The sequence below is a fragment of the Gossypium hirsutum genome, chromosome A07 (assembly GCF_007990345.1).
Source record: "Gossypium hirsutum isolate 1008001.06 chromosome A07, Gossypium_hirsutum_v2.1, whole genome shotgun sequence".
Taxonomy (NCBI): domain Eukaryota; kingdom Viridiplantae; phylum Streptophyta; class Magnoliopsida; order Malvales; family Malvaceae; genus Gossypium; species Gossypium hirsutum.
In genome coordinates, this window is record NC_053430.1 from 84230785 (window position 1) to 84254234 (window position 23450).

Below are 23450 nucleotides of genomic sequence, written 5' to 3' on the forward strand. Positions count from 1 at the left end.
ATTTGATGCATCAATGGTTCTTTTTATAGGATTCAACCTTAGTCCAGTATCTTTGCCTTTAAGTTTCTTCCAAGCCTTCCATTCTTTTTTTAAGGCATCTTAAAGCTGATCATTATTTTCAACCATCCATCTTTTGTGAAATGAGTACCAGGTCTATTGCCTTCCAATATCTCTTTAATACAAATATCACAAAATATTTCTGTCAATCTCTTATCCGACATTGCTTTTACTTTTTCACCATTAACCTCAACCACCGAACTACTCATCTATTGTGTATATGAACATATTCGTTTTAGCCAATAAAGCAATCAAGAAAATGAAATGTCACATAAGTATATTTTTACATGTGTATCAAAATCAAGATAGGATCCTCATATTTTTTTTCTCAATCAAAATCAACTTTCCAATACTGAAATAATAACCAAGAAAGAGAATACAACTAATAATAACATCAAACACAATTAACAAAGTTAGTATGAGCAATATTTTGTCTATTATTTTTTTTACCTAATCATGAAATCAAAAAACACAAAAGAAAATGACCCTATCTAGTTTAATTATAACAAAATAATAAATTAAAGAAAAATAAAAGATAGGATACAATTAGAAATGTTGACCTCTCCTACTTCTAGAATCTAGAATTGCATTTATTATCCACGTTGTAGAATAAAATAATTAAATAGAAATTTTATGTGGCTAAATCGTTTTCTAATTGTTTTTTTCAACGAAAAGCAATTAAAATAAGCGGTAGCATGATCATGAAAATTGTGAATTTTTCATTGTTTATTATTTTAGAGGACTTGTAGCCAGACGCAACTATAAAATTAAGATTGACACTTGTAAACTTCTAAAATTGAAAACGCATTGTTTTATATGCTGACTAGAGGTGTACATGTGTCGGGTTACCTGGCTCGGCCCAAAGGCCCGCTCGAAATGTGAGAGGGTTTGGGTAAAAATATAGGTTCGAAAAATAGGTTTGGACAAAAAAATAAGGCCAGTTTAAAAAATGGGTCGGGCCTCGGGTAAGGTATTGTTAACCCGGGCCCGGCCCAGCCCGGCCCGAATCACTAAAGGACAAAAAAAATCTGCATATTTTTTTTTTTATTTTTGAATGTTCTTTTTTTATTGTTTTCCTCCTATTCTGCTACCATTTTACTATTATGTTGCTATTATTTTATTGTTATTGTTTGGATATTATATAAAATTTATTTTATTGTTAATTTTCTTATTATTTTAAAGGCATTTGTTAATTATTATTATTATTTTAGAAGCATTTGCTTGTTAAATTGTATTAATCTTAGTGTTATTTAAGTCTATATATTTTTTAAAATTTATTTTTAATTTGTTGGGAAATATTTATTTTGATATTTTTTGTATTTTTAATTTATTATATATATCTAAAAATAATATAAAAATTAATACGGGCCAGCCGGGCTGGACTCGAGTTTTAGTATTTTTATCTAGGTCGGGCTTGGACAAAATTTTAGGCCTATTTTTTAAGCCCGACCCGGCCCGAGCCTAATAAATGAGCATGATTTTTTAGTTGAGCCCGGCCCGAATCCGGCCCGGCCCGGCCATGAACACCTCTAATGCTGACTGCCCAACTCCACAAATACTTACACTTTTTTACTTCAATTCCAATATGAATTTAAATAATAATAATAATAACAAAAACTCACATTTCTAGTTTGAATCATAGGGATAATACAGTATATAACATTAAGAAAAGAACGTGTTTAATACAAGTATTGAATATCAATGGTTTATGGTATATTTCGACACCAAAAAATAATTAGATAAAAGTGTACTTGTTATAATTAAAATTTCTACACAAATTTGACTGATAAAATACAATTCCCCATTATCTTTCTTAATTAATCTATAATCACTCCTCTTTATTCTCATTTTAATTTCACTCAAAATGCTTTTAAAAATAATGACTGGTATAAAATAACTGCCTTTCTTTTTCCTTCACACATGATAAAAAATGGTTTTGATTTAAGCTTCCATTTATATAACTCAATGGTTGTGATTTAAGCTTCCATTCCCTAGATAGAAAAGCTAACCAAATATCATGGAAGCTAACCTCGGCTAAGCATGATATAACAAAAGGGTCAGCAAATCATGGTTTAAATTAAAAAAAAATTGTTTTGGAATTTTGAAATCTAAAGGGAAAATAATTTGAAAGAGAAGATCACCAGTTAAAGAAAATATCACATCTTCCTTGATCATTATGTGTTCTTTAAAGGAAACTTATTGATATTTAAGTACATGTGTGTTTGTACATATATATTCATTCAACACGCGCACAGAGTGAAAGAGAGAGGTATGCAAAGCAAAGCAAGAAAAATGAAGACAACATATTAATTAAATCCAATACTGCGTTAAACAATGACTGAAGCTAAATCCAGAAACCAATACTCCTCAAACAAGACTATTGAACTAGGGTATAACAACTTATGTTGAGGAATATTACAGATTAAGTTTCCTCCAAAGGTGTCAATGGTCGATTTGGACGGTAGGTATGGTTTTGATGCTTGGCCCATAACCAGAATCGCTACAATTGCACTAGTATGCCAAACTCTCTAGCAACCTTTTCCTGCATATTGAATCAAAGAAAGGAAAATAAGCTTTTGGAGAAGAGAAAATGAGCTTTTGCATAAAAGAAAGCAGTCGATCAAAGAGACTTTTGTGCATGGCCTTCAAGAAAGAAAGAACCATAATTGATATCTTGAACTTTTGAGATAAACAACATTTCGAGAAAACAAAAAATTATCTCTGCCAGCAAAATTGAGCAAGTTTGCCCCATGAAACATTATACGAAGTTTTTTTTTTTAATGCTTAGAGCCTAGAGTTTGATCTTTTAGTGATGGAATCTTTCAACAATGTGAGTTTCGATCACCCCCTTCTATCGTTACTTACAGAGAATAGAAGTGAAAAACAACAAATATAAAAAATAAAACTAAACCCTTCAACATCATCTCTGCCCTTTGAAGGAAAAACTTTGTCACAAGAAAAATAAAAAAGAAAAAAGAAAAGAAATGAGCCCCATCTCATTAAAAAAATCAAACAATTAATTTCTATAATATTTTTTTTTCATATTTCATCATAAACCAGAGATTGAAATATTCCAATCTAATATCAAGAGCTAAAAAATTTGATTCTTTCACAAGCCAAAACAGTTGCAGAAAACAACTAAACTAAAGCATAAGAAACAATTAAAGAAAAGAAGAGAACAATTAAAATAGTCGCAGAAGAAAAGAAGCTCACTGGTGGAGGAATTAAAAGAGGAACAACTTGAAGAAAATAAAAGAGAAGAGAACCAAAGAAAAAAACTTTGAAAGAGGAAAGGAAGAAAAAATAGGTATTCTAAAGTGTCTTTTGGGAGAAGACAATTTGAGGATAAAAATGTAAATAGCCAACAAAAGCATTTTTGACTAAGGAAAAAGTTAAAATTTTCAAATTTTTCATCTGTCAAAAAGAACTTTTTTAAATTTGAAATTTTCATTCAACTTATATTTGTTTGGCAATGCTTTTAAGTGAGAAGTGTTTTTTTTAGGGAAAAAACCTTTCTCAAAAGCACAGCTGAATGGGCCCTTAGTGTTTAGCGGTTATTGTCATAAGCAAAGGTTTAGTGGGGCCCTTATGTGAGGCCATTGTTTAGCTCATGCATGGTGTGTATTTAGATCAAGGGGTTCTCACATTGCTTTCTCGCGAGCTATTGGGAGTGGAGTTTGGGCCTTTGGTGTTTTGAAAGGTGACATGCAAAACGGTTCTCTCGAGGTGTGGTGTAACACTCAGTTTTCGATAAACCCAGAAGTTAGAACAATTAAGGGATTAAATTAAAAGAGATTACAAGTTAGCAGCATCTATTGGAAGAAACGGGAAAGCTAGAAACTGAATTGGACATGGTTAAAAACCAATTTTGGTTTTGTTAGAATGGAACCAGCCGGTTCTTTAGTGGGTAATGATGAGCAATGGATGGTTCTCATAAGGTTGGTATTGGCATAGGAAGGGTTATAATTAGTTGGGAAATAGTTTTCTAGAGATGATTTCTTTCCCAAATCTATTTCATTTTCTTCTGTTCTTAATCCTCTTCGGTAGCTTAAAAAAGGGATAACCATGGAAGGTTCTGCATGGAGTAGACTCTATGAGGATGGAATTGGAAAAGTAGAGAAACCAACAAGCTACTAAGGTTTTTAGCCCTTCTATATACGTAAAAGTTAAGAAAATGAAGTTATAAACTTTAGAACCATTTTAAGGGTTCTGCATGTTTCTGGAAAAATGGGTTGAAGTTGAGAATATTGAGTAAGAGAATGAAAGTGCTAGCATTCAGGAAGGCTAAGCTGATGAGACGATTTATACTATCTAAGTATGTCATGTTTGTGTGAGCATGAAGTATGATTATATGTGCATACATTGCATGATTGTAGGAAAAACCTCAAAGGGATAGATGAAGTTAGGAAAGGAAATGATGAGAGAACCTATTAGTTACCACTACAGGCGAAGCTCCTAGCTTTGCAGATGGAACACTGCAGTGTCCGTGTAACACCTTCTACCCGACCCGAATCACCGAGTCCAAATATCGGATGTTACGACATACAAACACTTGTGAAATTTTAACAAACTATGAATAATCCTTTTTCTACATACTTCCTATTATTTACTTAATTCCAAAGATATAAAGAAAATAGACAAAAATACAACAGACTCTTAAAATTTATTGTAAGACATTAGAACCCAAAAGTTTGTTACAAACAGACTCTCTTAGGTGTAGAAAACGATACACCATACTACTAAGATGACCTCTATATGCATAACATCCATCTCGCAATTTTTTTAGCACAATCCTAGCTCGTTCTATCACTTGGTGAAATCCTTTTTCAGCAGAACCTGAAATATAAATAAAATGCTTGTAAGTTCATGCGAACTTAGTGAGTTTTTAATGCATTTTTCTTTGAAGCCTTTCGAATTGAATTCTATATCTTAAAAGTTTGGATTGACCTTTTTTCATTAGCGAATAATTTCAGATTATTAGATATATCTATATACCAACTTCCATACTTAATGCCCCTCTTACTTCACACCATGGTGGATTCCAAAATTTTCTAGTTGATACATGTCTTAATCCTTCTCAGAACACAAGATACTTCTCAGCAGAATATATATATAAAACTCACTTTCTACAAATTTCCTCTTCAAAAACATTTAACACTTTTCCTCAGAATGGTTGTTCACAGATACTATTTCTTGGCGGATATTTACTAACTAATCATACATTTGGCAGAATCCCATAGTGAGTTTGATAATCGTCAAAGCAACAATCAGATCATACTCTGATCCAAAGCCAAAACAAGCTCATATTGATAATGAAACATTCTAAATCATTCAAAAGAATTCCAACATCTATGTTACATAATAAAAAAACACCAAATTTGGTGATCAGCTTAGATTCCAAGTAGCCCTAAAGAGACATGATACTACTTATATATAGAAGATACCAGATAACTCAGATTTCAACCCTATATACAATAAAAAATCTCAAACCAAGTAGTATATATACCTTTCATAATTATGAATACGCCCATATCCTATACTGACAAAATTACTATGGTGGATTTCCCTTTTAGAAATACTTATACATACTTCTCTTCAGAAATTATCCTTTAAAAGATCTTAGAACTTTACTCAAACTTATCACATAGGCGGATAACTAGATTCTGCCACTAGGCATTCTTGAATACGCCACATAAGCATTTCATGGTTCACCATAAAAGCAACATAGAATACGTCGTAAAGGCGTTTATAGAATTCGTCGTAAAGGCATTTATAGAATATGTCAAAAAGGCCAAACAGAATACGCCACGCAGGCCATACAAAATACGCCACACAAGCCAAACAAAATATGCCACAAAAGCCAAACAGAATACTCCATAAAGGTAATACTGAATACGACACAAAGGCTCCATTTGGATGCCACCAAGGCACCACATGAATTGTCATATTTGCGATATGGATTTTTCCTAAACTCATCATCACATGAGGTTTTCCCATCATCACCTTGGGACACATAAAAACCCCGATAGATAAATGTGGCTCATCTCGAAACAATATCAACAATTGCTTAAAGAACATAGAACCACCATTAAAACTTATTTACATACAAATGACTAACATCTCAATTACAGGTGACCCCCATGTAGGGTTTCTTATTCACAACTCACCATTTATATGCTTCTTAACAGCTTTATTCTCTCAAAAACATAACATGTAGAGCTATCAAACTTACCAAAAGGTGGAGTATCCACGCATTAATTCAAAGACCTTAGCTTCTATCTTAATAATAGGGAAGAAAACATATAAATTTAAGAAGAAGAACTAGAGAGAATATCGAAGGAAGAAGAACCATCTAAACAAATCCTTCACATAATATAGATTCAATTCCCTTTAGTGGAACCTGACAAGTGTCAAATGTATCAAGACTTTGTCCTAATAAATGACCTACAAAGATCCGAGAGAGATTTAAATGATGATCCTGTACATAACCTATTTGACCAATCAATTTAGTTGGCTTCTAACCATATCACATTACAAAATCTAATTAGCACAGTGTTTAGGCAAACTAGTTGTACTATACATTTAGCATAACTCTTACTAGGCTTACTCTTCACTTGCCACAATATTTTCTTAATTAAAAAAATAACACATGAGATAGAACTTTAATAACTCACATGATAGATACTTTACGCCAACTTTTATTCACCAAAAGACTGCAAATGGACGGACTACACTATGCCAAACAAATAACTTAACATCTATACGACTTCTGATTGGGTCCACCAAATTTGGGGTGTGACAGTTTGAGCATCAATGTTAAGTGGTGTAAAGGAGGTAATGGAAGGAGGATTCGGGCCAATTCGCTCTGGGCAATGATATCGAGAGATAAGTAGTTCTTGCCGACTCATTAGGTTAATGGAAGGTCGAAAGGCCCTATTAGGTTAATGACCAGTTGATTGAGTAGAACCCGAAATAAGAGTTCATTATGAACACTGAAGCGAGTTAGTCTTCTATCTTTCAATCTGATAAAATTTGCAATCTATCTCCACTATTATTTTTCTTATTTTGTTAAAATAGTTTTTCTCATCACTTTAGGATTAATCATAATATAATTTGATTAAATTACTAATTAGACCCATTATCATATAAATTAATCTTAGTTTAGTCTCGCTTCCCTTGGGTACGATCCTTGGAGTACTTTCATATTTCGTTCTAAAAATTATATTACAACCTGACCCATATACTTATGGATGCCACCTTTATTCATATCTTTAGTAAGTAGTATTCTCACTTCCAAAGTTGGTACGTAGGGAGGCGATCACCACAACACCCATTGTTGATGGTGAAGTTTAATAATAGAGGATTAATATGGTTTCTGATGATTCACTTGGCTTAATGCGAGGTGAAGAGCCGCTATTAGTGGTGATTGACAGGGTAGATGGGGAAACTCGATGAAAGGTAGAGAATGGAGAAAAGAAGAGAGAGAAAGGGAGAGAGTGATAGAAGGGAAAAAAATGGAGAGCCCCTTAATTTGGGAGTCATTGTTGGCTTATATATGATGGGCTATGATCCCTAGGCACTATGTGTCCTGATATCAATAGTGACTAAGGGGGGACTACAACAGCTAGTTTGTTGTGGCAAGTTTAGGTTTAGGCGTGGCTACTAGGGTGGCGATTGGATAGATTGTCATTTGTGTTAGGTGGAATTAGATTCTGGTGGCTAGTGTTAGAAGCGGAGGTTTAGTGAGGCCCTTGTCTAGCTTATGTGTGGGTGTATTTAGATCGAGGAGTTCTCACATCGCTTTCTTGAGAAGTGTTGGGCGAGGAGTATGTATCTTTGGTGCTCCAAAAGGTGATATGCGAGGGGTTCTCTTAAGGTGTGACACTTTTTCTAAGGTGTTTTTTTAATTATATTCAATTTTGTTAATATTACTATATATGAAATATCAATTTTAAATAATTTTTTAATATATAAATCATATTTTAAAGGCAAATAACCTTTTTTAGCCCTCAACTTCACAAAATATCATTTTAGCCCTCCATTTAATTTTTTTATCTCTTTAGCCCTTAAACTTACATTGTTTGTCAAATAGCTCTGAAATGGATGAAAAAGTTAATGTTTGTTAACTTTGCTGATGTGACAATCAACAATTAATTAATTTTTAATTTTTTTTTAAAAAAATATAATTTTTATATCTTTTTAATAGTTTTTAAATTTTAAAAATAATTTTTATACTTTTTTAAATTTTTTAAAATTTTGAAAGTTTATTAATTATTGGCATGACATCCATGTGGTAAATCATGTGTATGCTATATCACTAAAGTTAACAAAAGTTAACTTTTTCATCCATTTTAGGGTAATTTAACAAAAAAACTCAAGTTTAAGGGCTAAAAAAGATAAAAAAAATAAATAGATGGGTAAAATAATTTTTTAGTAAAGTTGGAGGGTCAAATAAGTCATTATACCTAAGTTAAATATTAAAAATCTCATACGAGTATCTATACTATGTTTAAGGGGTTTATTGAGTTAGTGTTATTCTTCAATCATGTCTCAACTCAATTGAGTAATTACCAAAACTCTTTCCTTTCATAAAATAATAAACAAATATTATTGTCATTTCAAATAATGTGAAATCTAGAAAAATATAATTGATAGGATTCAAACTTAAAACACAATAAATTTTAACATCTTCACCACTTCAATTAAAGTTTCATTTGATCTTTAAATTAATTTTTGTAGATATATTTATTACATAATTCTTTCACTAACATCGTAGATGTGCCATAATTTAATAACTTTTATAAATTAATTAAAATTTCAACCTAAAAATGTATTTAAAAAGAAATAAAATTTGTCGACCGGGTACTACCTCGATTAGCATCAACATTGTTGTCAGAACAGGAGGACGTAAATCCAAGTGCATTAAAACGCATTTATCCTCATATTTAAGGATGAGAAGGAATTATGGATAGTTCTAAAATATCATATAAAATTAAAATTATGTTATAGAAAAATTAATAAAACAATAAATAAAAGAGGATGAAAATATGAGAGAATTTCATTATTTTATTTTCACTTACAATGTGCTATTTATAAGTTCATTTACATTCAATTAATAAAGGTATTACATTTAATGAATTAAAGTTTCTTAATTACTCTATTTAATAATCTCTTGATTATAAATTAAGTAAAGAGTTTTATCTCATTACTTTAATATGCTTAAAGGGGGTTATGACATCCATTTAATTTACAACACTCCCCCTTGGATGTCTTTTAAATAAGAATGTGCCTCATTAAAACCTTTATTAGGAAAAACCCTGTGGGATAAAAAGATCTGCTAATTGTTTCGTAGTCTTTCAAATGTTGAAGTTGGCAATGCCTTGGTAAAAAGATCCGCTAAATTATCACTAGAACGAATTTGTTGAACTTCTATGTCACCTTTCTTCTCAAGATCATGAGTGAAGAATAATTTTGGTGAAATATGTTTCGTTCTGTCACCTTTGATATAACCACCTTTTAATTGAGCTATACATGCTGCATTATCTTCGTATAAGATAGTTGGCATATTTTCCTGTAAAGGCAAATTACATATCTTCTGGATGTATTGGGTTAATAACTTTAGCCAAACACACTCTCGGCTTGCCTCATGCATTGCAATTATGTCAGCATGATTTGAAGAGGCAGCAGCTAATGTTTGCTTTGTCGAACGCCATTATATGGCAGTACCTCCACATGTAAATAAATATCCCGTTTGAGATCGACCTTTATGTGGATCCGATAAATATCCAGCATTAGCATAACCAACTAATAGGGATTTTGAATCATTTGAATAAAATAACCCCATATCAATGGTCCCTCTAAGATATCTAAATACATGGTTAATTCCATTCCAATGTCTACGTGTTGGAGAAGAACTAAATCTTGCTAACAAGTTTTTAGCAAAAGCTATATCAGGTCTTGTGTTATTTGCAAGATACATCAATGCTCCTATGGCACTTAGATATGGTACTTCAGGACCAAGAAACTCTTTTTCATTCTCACAAGGACGAAATTGATCTTTATTAACATCTAACGATCGTACAACCATCGAGGTACTCAATGGATGTGCTTTATCCATATAAAATTTATTTAAGATCTTTTTCGTATAAGTTGACTGATGGACATGAATTCCATCTTTTAAATGCTCGATCTGCAAGCCAAGACAAAATTTTGTTTTTTCGATATCTTTCATCTCAAATTCTTTCTTTAAATAATTTACTGCATTTTGAAGCTCTTCAGGAGTTCCAATAATATTTAGATCATCAACATAAATAGCAATTATTACAAAGTTTGACTTAGACCTTTTTATAAAAACACATGGGCAGATTGGATCGTTTTTATAACCTTCTTTTAACAAATATTCACTAAGACGATTGTACCACATACGCCCAGATTGTTTTAATCCATATAAACTTTTCTTTAATCTGATTGAGCAATTTTCCCGGGAAACTCTATATCCTTTAGGGATTTTAAATCCTTCTGGGATTTTCATATAAATTTCACTATCAAGTGTACCATACAAATAGGCTGTAACAACATCCATTAGACGCATGTCAAGTTTTTCACATACTGCTAAACTAATAAGGTATCTAAACGTGATTGCATCCACCACAGGAGAATATGTCTCTTCATAATCAATGCCGGGCCTTTGCGAAAATCCTTGTGCTACAAGTCGTGATTTATATGTTACGACTTCATTTTTCTCATTTCATTTTCGCACAAATATCCATTTATATCCTACTGGCTTTACATATTTAGGTGTTTGGACTATAAGTCCAAAAACCTCACGTTTAGAAAGTGAATTTAATTCTGCTTGAATTGCGACTTTCCATTTTGGCCAATCTTTTCTATTTCTACATTCCTCAATAGATTTAGGCTCAGGATCCTCATTTTCTTTTGCTATTTCAATAGCAACATTATAAGCAAAATTGCTGTCGGCAACTATATTTTTTCGGTTCCATCTTTTTCCTAAAGTAACATAACTTATTGAGATTTCTTCGTTATCACCATTTTCAGGTACCTGAACCTCTTCTGGGGTTTTTGATTAGTTATATCTTTGGACTCTTCTGGGGCACTTGCCTCCACAATATTACCATCTTGAATAATTGATCCTTTCCTTTTACGAGGATTTTTATCTTTGGAACCGATTGGCCTTCCACGCTTCAGGCGTGGATTACTTTCTTTTGCACTAACAATTTGCCTTATTGGGATATCAATTTGTATTTGAGCATTTTCAGCTGGTATGTGAGATTTTGTAATTCTCTTTAGGTCAGTAAATGAATCTAGCAGTTGATTGGCAATGTTTTGCAAATGTATAATCCTTTGAACTTCTTGTTCACATTGACTTGTACGAGGATCTAATTGAGATAATGATGATCCATTCCATGTAATTTCTTTGACCAGTTGTATTTTCTCTCCCCCTAATGTTGGGAATATTGTCTCATCAAAATGACAATCAATAAATCGTGTAGTAAATAAATCTCCAGTTAATGGTTCAACATATTTAATTATAGAAGGAGATTCATAACCAACATATATTCCCAACCTCCTTTGATGACCTATATTTGTGCGTTGTGGTGGAACAATTGGAACATATACTGCACATCTAAAAATTCTAAGATGGGAAATATTTGGCTCCTGACCAGAAGCCAATTGTAATGGGGAGTACTTATTATAACTTGTTGGCCTTAAGCGCACAAGTGCTGCTGCATGCAAAATAGCATATCCCCAAGCTGTAATAGGGAGTTTTGTTCTCATAAGCAATGGTCAAGCTATTAGTTGGAGGCGTTTGATAAATGATTCAGCTAAACCATTTTGTGTATGAACATGAGCTCCAGGATGTTCAACTTTTATCCCAATTGACATACAATAATCATTAAAAGCTTGGGATGTAAACTCACCAGCATTATTAAGATGAATAGTTTTGATTGCATAATCTGGAAATTGTGCTCTTAATCGAATTATTTGAGCAAGTAGTCTCGCAAACGCCAGGTTGCGAGTCGATAATAAGCATACATGTGACTACCTACTAGATGCATCTATTAATACCATAAAATATCTGAATGGTCCATATGGTGGATGAATGGGCCCACATATATCACCTTGAATACGTTCCAGAAATATTGGAGATTCAATACCAACTTTAGCCGGTGATGGTCTAATAATCAATTTTCCTTGAGAACAAGCGACACAAGATAAATCCTTGAATTCAAGAATCTTTTGGTTCTTTAATGGGTGTCCAATTGAATTCTCGATGATTTTTCGCATCATAATAGATCTGGGATGGCCTAATCGATCATGCCAAATAGTAAAAGTATATGGTTCTACAAACTTCTGGTTTGTAGTAACATATGATTCAATTGCACTAATATGTGCATAATATAAACCTAATGAAAAAGCAGGTAGCCTTTCCAAAATATATTTCTTTCCACATTCAACATTTGTAATATATAGATATTCAACATTTTTCTCATTCATAGTCTCAATATGATATCCATTAAGACGAATATCTTTAAAACTCAATAAATTTCTTTAAAACTTGGTGGAATATAAAGCATCATCAATGATAAATTTTGTACCTTTAGGTAATAATATAATAGCTCTTCCAGAGCCTTCAATAAGTTTTGAACTACCCGATATTGTATTAACATGGGCATTACTCATTGTCAAATGAGAAAAATATTTTTTATCTTTGAGTATCGTATGTGTTGTAGTACTATCTGCAAGACACATGTCTTCATTGATTTTGGGTCTATCGAAATTTTGTTGAATATTCATATTCTTCATAAAAACAAACAAAATATAATATGAGAAACATTACAAATATTTATTAAATATATAAATTATTTTTTTTATGAAAGAAAATAAAATATACTTAAAAAAATGTCAAAATAACATCAATTTTTCTAATGATTCTCAAAGAAATCTGCCACATCTAGGTGAGTTATATTATTAAGGTCATTAAATTTATCATCCTCGTAGGCATGGTCAGTTTTATTATTATAGTGAATATCTTCATCTTTTGCCTCTATTTCATCATTTTGGGATATAAAATTTGTCTCCATATGCTTTCCCTTCCTTTTAATGGATGCTTGATAAAGTTTCACTAAATGCTCAAACGTACGACAGGTACGTGACCAATGCCCCTTCATACCACATCGGTAGCATATATTCTCAACAATCTTTGAAGGATTATTTTGACCACTTCTTTCTTGTCTTTCATTGTTATTCTTTTTTTGGTGGTTAGAAGTATCATTGTTACGACCACCATGATAACGATTACTAATACGTCCTCGACCGCGTTCCCCACTACGTCCACGACCACGGCCACGACTTCTATATTTTCTATTTTCATAATTATTGTGTACTGCTACATTCACTTCAGGGAATGGTGCAGAACCAGTGGGGCGGATTCCATGATTTTTCATCAATAGCTCATTATTTTGTTCACCCACCAAAAGGCATGAAATCAATTCAGAATACCTTTTAAAACCTTTTTCACGGTATTGCTGCTGCAGGAGCACATTAGTAGCGTGAAAGGTTGAAAATGTTTTCTCTAACAAGTCCTCATCAGTTATGTTTTCTCCACATAATTTTAGTTGAGAACTAACTTTGAAAAGTTCTAAATTGTATTCACTTACAGTCTTAAAATCTTGCAACCGTAAGTGCATCCAATCATAACGAGCTTTAGGGAGTATCACAGTTTTCTGATGGTCAAATCATTCTTTCAAATTTTCCCACAACTCAAGAGGGTCTTTCACAGTGAGATATTCCACTTTTAATCTTTCATGCAGATGATGACGGATGAAAATCATTACTTTTGCCTTGTCTTGATTAGATGCTTCTTTATCTGCTAATATAGTATTTCCTAGACCTTTAGCATTTAGGTGAATTTCAGCATCTAACACCCATGACAAATAGTTCTTGCCTGAGATGTCTAAGGCCGCAAATTCAAGTTTGGCAAGATTTGACATTATAATCACTTGAATCAAAATAAAAAAAATATTAGTAAATTAATAAGTATTCTCAATCGTAAAATAATTCAATTATATATACCAAATTTGCTAAATAATAATATGTATGTCAAATATTGGCATAAAGAGGAATAGTCATGATAATAACTTAACACAAATTAAATTAATTGAAATTTCTTTTAATAAAAAAACATGTATATATAATTATCATTATTAGATTTTAGTTGTAAAAATAAATGTGCAAATGTTACCCAAAGCAAATATTTCATCTAGAAAATAAAATAAAAGAATTATGAAAATACGTATACCGTATATAGTTTAACGGGAGTTATACGGGCAAATTATATAAAGTCGAAATGACGTGAACTTCACTATGAACTCGTAGAAGCTTGTGCTGATAACGTGTTATAGAAAAATTAATAAAACAATAAATAAAAGAGGATGAAAATACGAGAGAATTTTATTATTTTATTTTCACTTACAATGTACTATTTATAAGTTCATTTACAATTCAATTAATAAAGGTATTACATTTAATGAATTAAAGTTTCTTAATTACTCTATTTAATAATCTCTTGATTATAAATTAAGTAAAGAGTTTTATCTCATTACTTTAATATGCTTAAAAAGGGTTATGACATCTATTTAATTTACAATAAATTAAAATTAAATTTTTTTATCAAAAATACTGAATTCGCCAATAATATTCCATAAAAAGACCGATCGAAAATGGAGTATTTCTTGATAGAATATTTTTCATAAATTTATTTTTTTAAAACGCTACTTTTTTTCTGAGTCAATAATACATTATCCTTAATAAAATATATAACAATACATCTTTCTTTTTAATAAAATCCAAAAACCAATGTTTCTTTGCCCATCAGATACGACTAGGAGATGTTGATTGGCAATGTTTTTTTGGTTTTACTCTCTACCATATATGAAAAAAGTCGTAATCTCCTTTTATTTTAGGGTATTTCATGGAGTACCAATAAAATTATTGAAGTCTCCTATAGTCGAGGTAAGGTAAGCATTATGTTCTTTTTAATTATAAGGCAATAAAGGAGGCCTCACAAATACCACCATCACTTATGTCCCTAGACAGCAATTGGGTTTGCTTAAGTTAAGATGGCGTAGTCAAAGGAGGTATTGATTTTGCTGTAGTTGGGGGAGTATTGTGGGACCAGAAAGAAAGATTGATCCTAGGCTTCAACAGGTACTTGGGATTTTGTTCTTTTATGGGGTTGAATTATGGGACATCTTGGACATTAATATTTCTTTTGAAGAGGAGTTATAATTTTGTGATAATCAAATTGATAGCATAAAAATAATTTAAGTTATTCAAGATCGGATTCGCAAGGACTTAGACTCAATTTTGATTAAGAGAATTTACAAACTTTTATCTAGAATTGAATATTGAGATATTTGCCACATTCTGAAGGAAGATAACGAAAAAGCTGATAGAATCACTAAACTAATTCTAGAAAGGAGAGAGTCTCAAGTATTTAAAGTGCCCCATTCTGGAGTTAAATGTCATTTTATTGTAATCTTTTCAGGATTTGTCCTTTCAAAAAATAAAAAATCCAAAAACCAAAGATAAGTGAACTAAAGACAGGGCAACGACTCTTGGAAAAAAAAAAAGGCAAGTGAAGAGACATAAAATTATGAAGCATAAATGGTATCAAATCAGTCCACCTTAATTTCTCAACACCAGACAAGCACTGTTTTCCTAGAAATTTAATGATAATTTTTAATTAAAAAAGAAGGCTTATAAAAAATTACTATTTCACACAAGAATACTTAATGATGAATAGTATTATGGTATTTTACCAAATAATAAAACTCTATAAAATTGTCTTAAGTTAGTAAATATACAGTACAAACTAGGCTGACTGTTTCTTCTTCTTTTTTTCCTTTTTGGAGAGAACAAACTAGGTTGCCTATTGAATATGCTTTCCCGAGTTCAGTAATAAAAATAATCGATAGTGGTAGCATGTGAACTTTGGAAATTTGGCACTTTCTTAAGCAAAAGACAAATTAGTAGGTAATTATTGAAAACAAAGAAGAGCTATACCGTGACATAGATGAGCTATAAACAATGTGGGTCTGCGTCAAGTAATAGACGAGCTATAACCTGACTAAGAGGGTATTCACTTTCAGGATGTGGTCATCACAGATCAATTAATACTTACAACGGGATATTGGGACTCTGTTGAGGTATTGCTTGGAAAAGAGGAAAAATACAGTGGACGGGATCCCCATAGAAACACGGGCTCTTTTTTTCTTTATATAAGAACAGGTCCTAATCCATTTTACCCTGATAAAACTAATACCGGTTAAGTCGTGATGTTTAGATAAAATCTTTCCAATGGTAAGATTTGAACCAGCTTTTTTTATGCAAGAGTTCGTGCTAGTAGGAAAAATACTTTAATTATAGGTATAAAAATGACTTAGTGAATCTAAAAGAGGGACTGGAAATAAAATCTGAAAGAGGGAGGCCGAACAGTGAGATGGAGGTGCCATTGCTTGGTAGGGATAAGATCAGTTTGGTTCAATTTTTTGGTATTTTTGAACTGAAATAAGGTATTTGATTTTTCTATTTTCTGAACTGAAATTAAATTGGAGGACATAAGAATTGTATTAAATTGGATGGATTTGGGTTTTGAGTTTTCATATTTTTTTGGGTTTTGAGCTTTCAAACTTTATTTAGACAAAATATTTTTTGATTTAAACTTTTTAACTTTAATCAAATAAAACTATCTTTGTTTTATGTTTCTTTGACTCTACTTAACAAATTTAAATTTCTTTTTCAATTATATATATTTATCTAAAAAGTAATTTGTAAAATTTATAATTATAAATATTTATTAAAATTCAATTAAACTTTGATTTAATCACTTTTAATCTTCAATTAACATAATTAAATGTTAGATTATTTGTATTTTATAACTATTAATGTGTAATAATAGCAAAAAAGTACTCAACTTGAAAATGTTAATAATGATAACAAAAATTTTAAAAATTTTAACAACAAATAATAATAGAAAAAAGAACATAGTATGTATGAAGTAAAAAGGAGATGAATATTTGAATTCTTGAAAGCTTTAACAATAATAATAAATAAACAATGAATTTGTAAGAGGCTAACATTGAAATTAGATTTAAGGTTTATTTTTCATTTTTATTTAATTATAAAATATCTGAAATCACAATAAAACTTATATTTAGAATTTAGAAGCAATGAATTTTATTTTGGGTTCTAATGAGTTTATATATTGAGTTTATATGTTTAAAAATATTATGTTATTTTTTTTGAAAAATTTAAACCATTTTTTGGACTTATCCATGTCCAATGAAAAAAAATTAAAACCAAACCTATTGATGTGATTCAATGGTGATATCTAACTGAAACCGAATTGAGTTATAAAAAAAACTAGAACAAAATCAAATTGAAATGTCGATTCGACTCGGTTTCTCGATTTAGTGGTTTTTTTTCTCATCCTATTGCTTGGAGAAGAGTAATGGAACGGTGAGGGAGGGTGAGCAGTGCGAAATGAACGGCATTGGACGACCAGTGAGGGACTAACAACAATGGAGGTGGTGTCGTGGCTTGTGAAGAACAAGAAAAAGAAAAGGAGAATGATGAAATTGCATTGAGGTAACCCAACTTTAGTCAAAATTCTATTTTGGTACTTAACTATAAAAAATTTTAAATTGGTCACCTAATTTATCGGGTTCGTTTTTTTGGTCAGTTTTTGTTATGCATTGTTATGTCTATGACAGATTGATGACGTGACAGATTTTAAATTAATATAATAACATATTCAGCCTTTTACATGTTTTATCAATTTGGTCATGATTATAAAGGAATTAATTTTTAATATTTATAAATTATCTCAATTTAATCTTAATTCTAATAAAATTATAAAATTCTCATAAAATTTTAAAATATAAATAAATGCATTTATATCTAAACAAACATTTTTTTCTCAAAATTAAGGTATGATATAAAAAAAATTAAAAACAAAGGATTAATTCTAGTTCAAAGTTTAGTTGAATCTTTAATGTTGTATTTAATTCAACCTCTAAAAATATTTTTACAAAACCTACATATATTATCAAAAGTATTATTTAAATAATATAATGCAACATATTTATATAAAAAATTATAGTTAATAATCCAACCTGATTGTTGAATTTGAATGTGTGACATCAAATTACGTCGTTGAAGTAACTCATATCAAACAAGCTCAAAATCCATATAATTGAATCACATAAATACATATCAATCATAATCTAATCAATTAGAGTTTAAGTGGAGTCTAATACGAAAATAAGATTCAAATCCAAATTCTTTTCATCAAATTTTAGCTTGATATCTCAAGACATGGAACCCCATGTCATGTCTTGAGATAGGGCATAATTTATTTTTGGTATTTTTGTTTTGATAAATGGATACTTGGATCAATCTACCAAGAGACCAATATACATACCGAAATCCTAATCAGGCATAAATGCACCGCTAACCACATAAGAATATGCTTATACCCTCAGGGAATTTGAGCTAGTGATATGTTCTCGACCCCTAGGGTATTAGAGAACTATCATAGTATATATTTGCATAGCGTTTAATCTCTCACGTATCAAAGTGTACCTACATGCCAAATATACTCGTAACTCTATCTGACAACGTTAATAGGACATATCCATTTATCAATAATCGTAGTGTATGTTTAAAATAAAATAACAATAGAATATCACATATCAAGCATACACATATTCAACTAACATGCCAAATAATCACATATCACATAGTAAGGTATAAGTACCTTTTGAACATATTCAACATCGATAGTTTTCTATTTTCATTCAGTTATTGAATTAAGAATATATAAATATTTAATAAAAACAAATTATGAAACCACAAACCGAAAGCAATTATTCGTCAATAGCTTTAGATTTTCCTTTGTCCCGTGAAGGTTGTACATCGTATTTAGCTACAAAAATTAAATATGAACATAGAAAACTCTTTAATCATGCAATTCAAACATAGATTATAGCAATATAAACATGCATGTAATTAATTCAATTTTTTCATTCAATACCCTAATATCTGAAATGCCCGTATCTAACAATTTACCTGATCAAATCTAAATCTAACTTCATTTGTATAGTACAAGGACTTCATGTTACCATTATTTACTATTAAACATCAATGTTTTTATCCCTTATAGTTTGGTCCCAATATTGGATCTAGTTCCTTAAGTGTAGTATATTTATCCTTGTATAGTTGTATTTTTCGAAAAAATTGAATTAATAAAATATCAATTGCTTACTTTAATATTTCTTGTATTATGTTGTCGGATCGTAATATAGAAAGACAACTTGTATTAGTTGATAAACCTAAACACGCGTCTAATCAGAAATGAGCAAACTAATTGAATGACTAATATGACATCAATCAAGTTCAATTTGGGAGATTCTTTGTCTTGGGCATTGTAACGGATGACACCTAAAGGATAAAGATATAGATGTGACTGACTAGATTGACAGTACATTGGAAAAAACCCAAATAGAATAGATCCTAGATTTGTTTATGAATTTATTCACTTGTGACGTTCATAGTGTGGCATTCTTTAGTCTTGAATGGATGATGGATTATGTATGCATGACTCGCATACTTTGATTTAAGTAAAAGTCTGAGTTCAAATAGATAAGGAATTAAAAGTTGGTACATATGGTATACAACTTCTGCAATATGCAGTATAATTTGCAATAGAGAATTCATAGTCCAACTAAAGGGTAAATGATATCCTCTTATTGGCATTACATGATAGGGGGAAAGTAAACATGGTTACGAGTTGTTTGTCTTTGTGATAAATGACTTGATTACAATTTAACAGTAATTGAATTTTCATGAAGGAAGATGTAATGGTTATCATGAGATAAAATAGGATCATATTGGGATAACAAATTTATCCCAAGGAGATTAATGATATCTTACGAGGGTAACACACTTATGACAAGGTCATTGGATGAGCACTTATTAAGTAGCTTTCATAATGGTATGTAATTTGATAGAGCACAATCAAAATACTATAGTGGAATGACTTCGTGACTAAATAAGTTTATAAATTAATATGTGAAAAGCTGAAACTTAATTGTAAATTATTTGAGCCCTAATTATATATGTTCAATTGGTTCTTTTGCTAGCTCGTTGAAATCATAAATGAATTACATGTAAAACCAAATGAACATAAATGAGTGGAAATGATAAAGTTAGAGACATGAGTTGCATTCACAAATGAATATATTTTCTCACTAAATACAAAAATGACTTGAGAATTAATTTAAAATTTTTTAATTATTATTTAAATTAATTATAATTAAATAACTGAAGTTTGAAAATAAAACTACATTAATTAGTCATTATGAATATGTTAAATAAGGAAATTAAATATATTTTTTCATAAATTATTTTAAGGTAAAATTGTCATGACTTTAACGGAATTAGAAAATTGGATTAAGAAAATTATTTAATGGGAAATTAATTTAGTTAATTAAATTAACTAATTAATATTTATTTTGAAAAATAGAAAATAAATGTTAGATTATATTATATTATAAAATGTTGCGTTAAAAGTCCAAAAAACACATATAATTGGACACAATACATGAGAAACTCAAAACCCTCATAATATAAGAGAGGGGCGGCAACCCTATTATTATTAACTAGAGTGTGTCGCCCACCCCTACTCTACTTTGCGTAGGAGTGTGTTTTGTATTTAAATAATATTATTTTACAAGGACTTATTCAACTAGAATTCTTCTATCTCTCCCTATAAATAGATGACATTGGTTGACCTAAAAAAACAAACTTCTTTATTATTGAGTTATCGTTATTCTTCCAAAAAATAGTGGTAATTTATTTACTTAAGAATAAGTTATATTTTCTATGAATTACAATCTTTACCAGTTTCTATTTAAAGAATTACTTCCATACTAGAAGTAATAATATCATTTCTTGTTTTGTGTTTGGTTTGTGTTACTCGAGCCCACGCGGGATGCAATTTGTGGTATGAGGATAGTTGAGAAGTCATTTGGTTGAAAGCCATGATCGACCTGAATCTGTCTCACACAAAGTACTAGTACTTTTCAGTAAAAGTTTATTATTATAAATATCTCCAGGTGGCTTGGTTTTGAAATTTTTAAATTTTTCGTTGTAACTGTAAAATCGTTTTCTTGATCAAAATTTTTCAACAATTGGTATCAGAATCAAGTTGTGCTATGTTTATAGTAAAAGCCAATATTAAATTTTCTCTCTTCTTTATGTTCGATTAATTTTCATAATATGCGACATTCTTTTAATTATTTGCATGTGTTGGATTATGTATGTGAATAAATGTATTTAATTGTTTAATTATAATATGATAATGTAATTTCGCAAAAGTTTTGATTCTTATAAATTAAATTGGGTGTAATTTTAGTATTTAATAATTTTTGAGATATGTAATTTGTAACACCCCTAACCTATTTTCATTGACGGATTGGGGTTACGAGACATTATGACAGTTAACAAATCTGATAATATCTCAAAACAGTTCAATAATCAATTTAAATATCAATAATCAATATCTAATCATTATTCATAGCATATATGTGAAAACGAATTTTAAATTAGGCTTACGGAACCTAACAATCAATTCGGAAACAAATAGGGATCAATCTAAAACAAAATAGAAAAATGTGGAAAAATGTAAACAGGGGTTCAATTTAGTCTCGAATTACTTCTAAACTATTTTTTTAGGACCTTGAAGGCTCGATTTAGGGACAATATGCATATGATTGATATGATTTTGATTGAGGTTAATCTATTTGATGATATGATGTTAAATGATTTTCGATTGATCAGTAATGCTACATAACCCTAATCTAGCGACAGAGACGGTTTAAGGGTATTATATCATGTATGTTTTGGTGATGTCTTTTTTATTTTTCAGACAAGTTAATTACTTGTTTATATGTAATGAAATGTTTCAGCAATTAGTGATGGGTCTTTCAACATTCTTTCTTTTTTTGGTTCTTGTTAAGCAATTTGTTCTTGATTTCTCAAGCCCGATTTTCTTGTTTGCATAGCAAGTCATTAAGGCTTCTTGCTCAAGACTCTGCTGTGATTTCATAATCTGTTTCTTAACTCCTACAAATGGAATGAAAACAAGGTCCAACTCCTCATTCTCTTTTACATTCAAGCAGAGTTCTCTATAAAATGATGTAACCCTCATTGAATCAGCGTCAACTCAAGCACTGAAATTTTTTAGTAGAGTGAAAGGGCCAGCTCTGACAGAGAAAAAGGCATTGGATCTCTCAAATTCATTATTGGAAGCGGAATGAAAGCAGAAGCGAATGAATTTCTGGCCAGAACTAATAGAAAAAAGTCCTTGAAGTCAGAACTAGAGACTCGGGTGGTCATATGAGGCACTCTCTCGACGGTGAATCCTCGACCATCAGCTTCTTGGGCTTGTGATTTGTTGTGAGATGATTCAAAAGGTCCGAATATTGAGCTTTTGTCTACTACCTAAAATCTGGCATCAAAATCATTAGCATCGGATGAAACTCCACAATTCAGGGTGATATACTCTATTGGAACGTATGTAGGCTGCTCACTTGCTACAAAAATGGAAATTTGAAGAAAGTTTATGAAATTATTGTGGAAAAGTTATCCGTGGAAGCAACTAAAAGCCGACTTTTTTCTCTACTCAAATATATGATATTGGAATGGGAACATATTATCTCTACAGCTGCAAATCCAACCGCTTTTGCTTCAAATACAGCTTCAAGTCAAAGGTAAAGTTGCACAACACACTGTGCTCAAAAAAAAAAAAAAGAAAGAAAGAAAAAGAAAGCAATATGAACAATTTGATTTGGTCAGAAATCATTGATAAGTAATTAATTCAAAGGAACGGAGCCCCGGTAACATATTGAGGTTAAATATAAATATTAATAAAATATAATATATATTAAAATAATTTTAAATACTTACCCATCCAAAAAAGGCATAATGAGATTAAAAATTTTAAATAAATAATTTAAAAAAACTTAAATAATATCCCCCATAAATTAATATACCACCACTCATACTCGTTTCCCACTTAATGGATCCAATTTTATTTGGACCGGTAATATAGATATTTACTAGGGATAGAAAAATTAAGCATTTATAATGATTTGGGTTTCAATTTCACTATCTTCACTATCATTTCGCTTCTCCAAAATTTTCTCTATTTACTGTTGCTACTACCTTTCAAGTATAATGTATTGCATTTACTATCCCTATCATTTCAAGAACTTTTAGATAGGAATTTTCCCCTTTATATTTTTTAA

At 30.6% G+C, this 23450-nt stretch overlaps 1 long non-coding RNA gene across 1 annotated transcript; it reads right to left on the reverse strand.

The window, feature by feature from the left end:
* Positions 1 to 2201: 2201 nt before the first annotated feature.
* LOC121231892 (uncharacterized) lies at positions 2202 to 3407 on the reverse strand. The gene is made up of 2 exons (XR_005930042.1): positions 3271 to 3407; positions 2202 to 2599 (listed from the first exon to the last, which is right to left on the reverse strand). It is a non-coding gene; the product is annotated as an uncharacterized lncRNA (long non-coding RNA).
* Positions 3408 to 23450: the final 20043 nt, after the last annotated feature.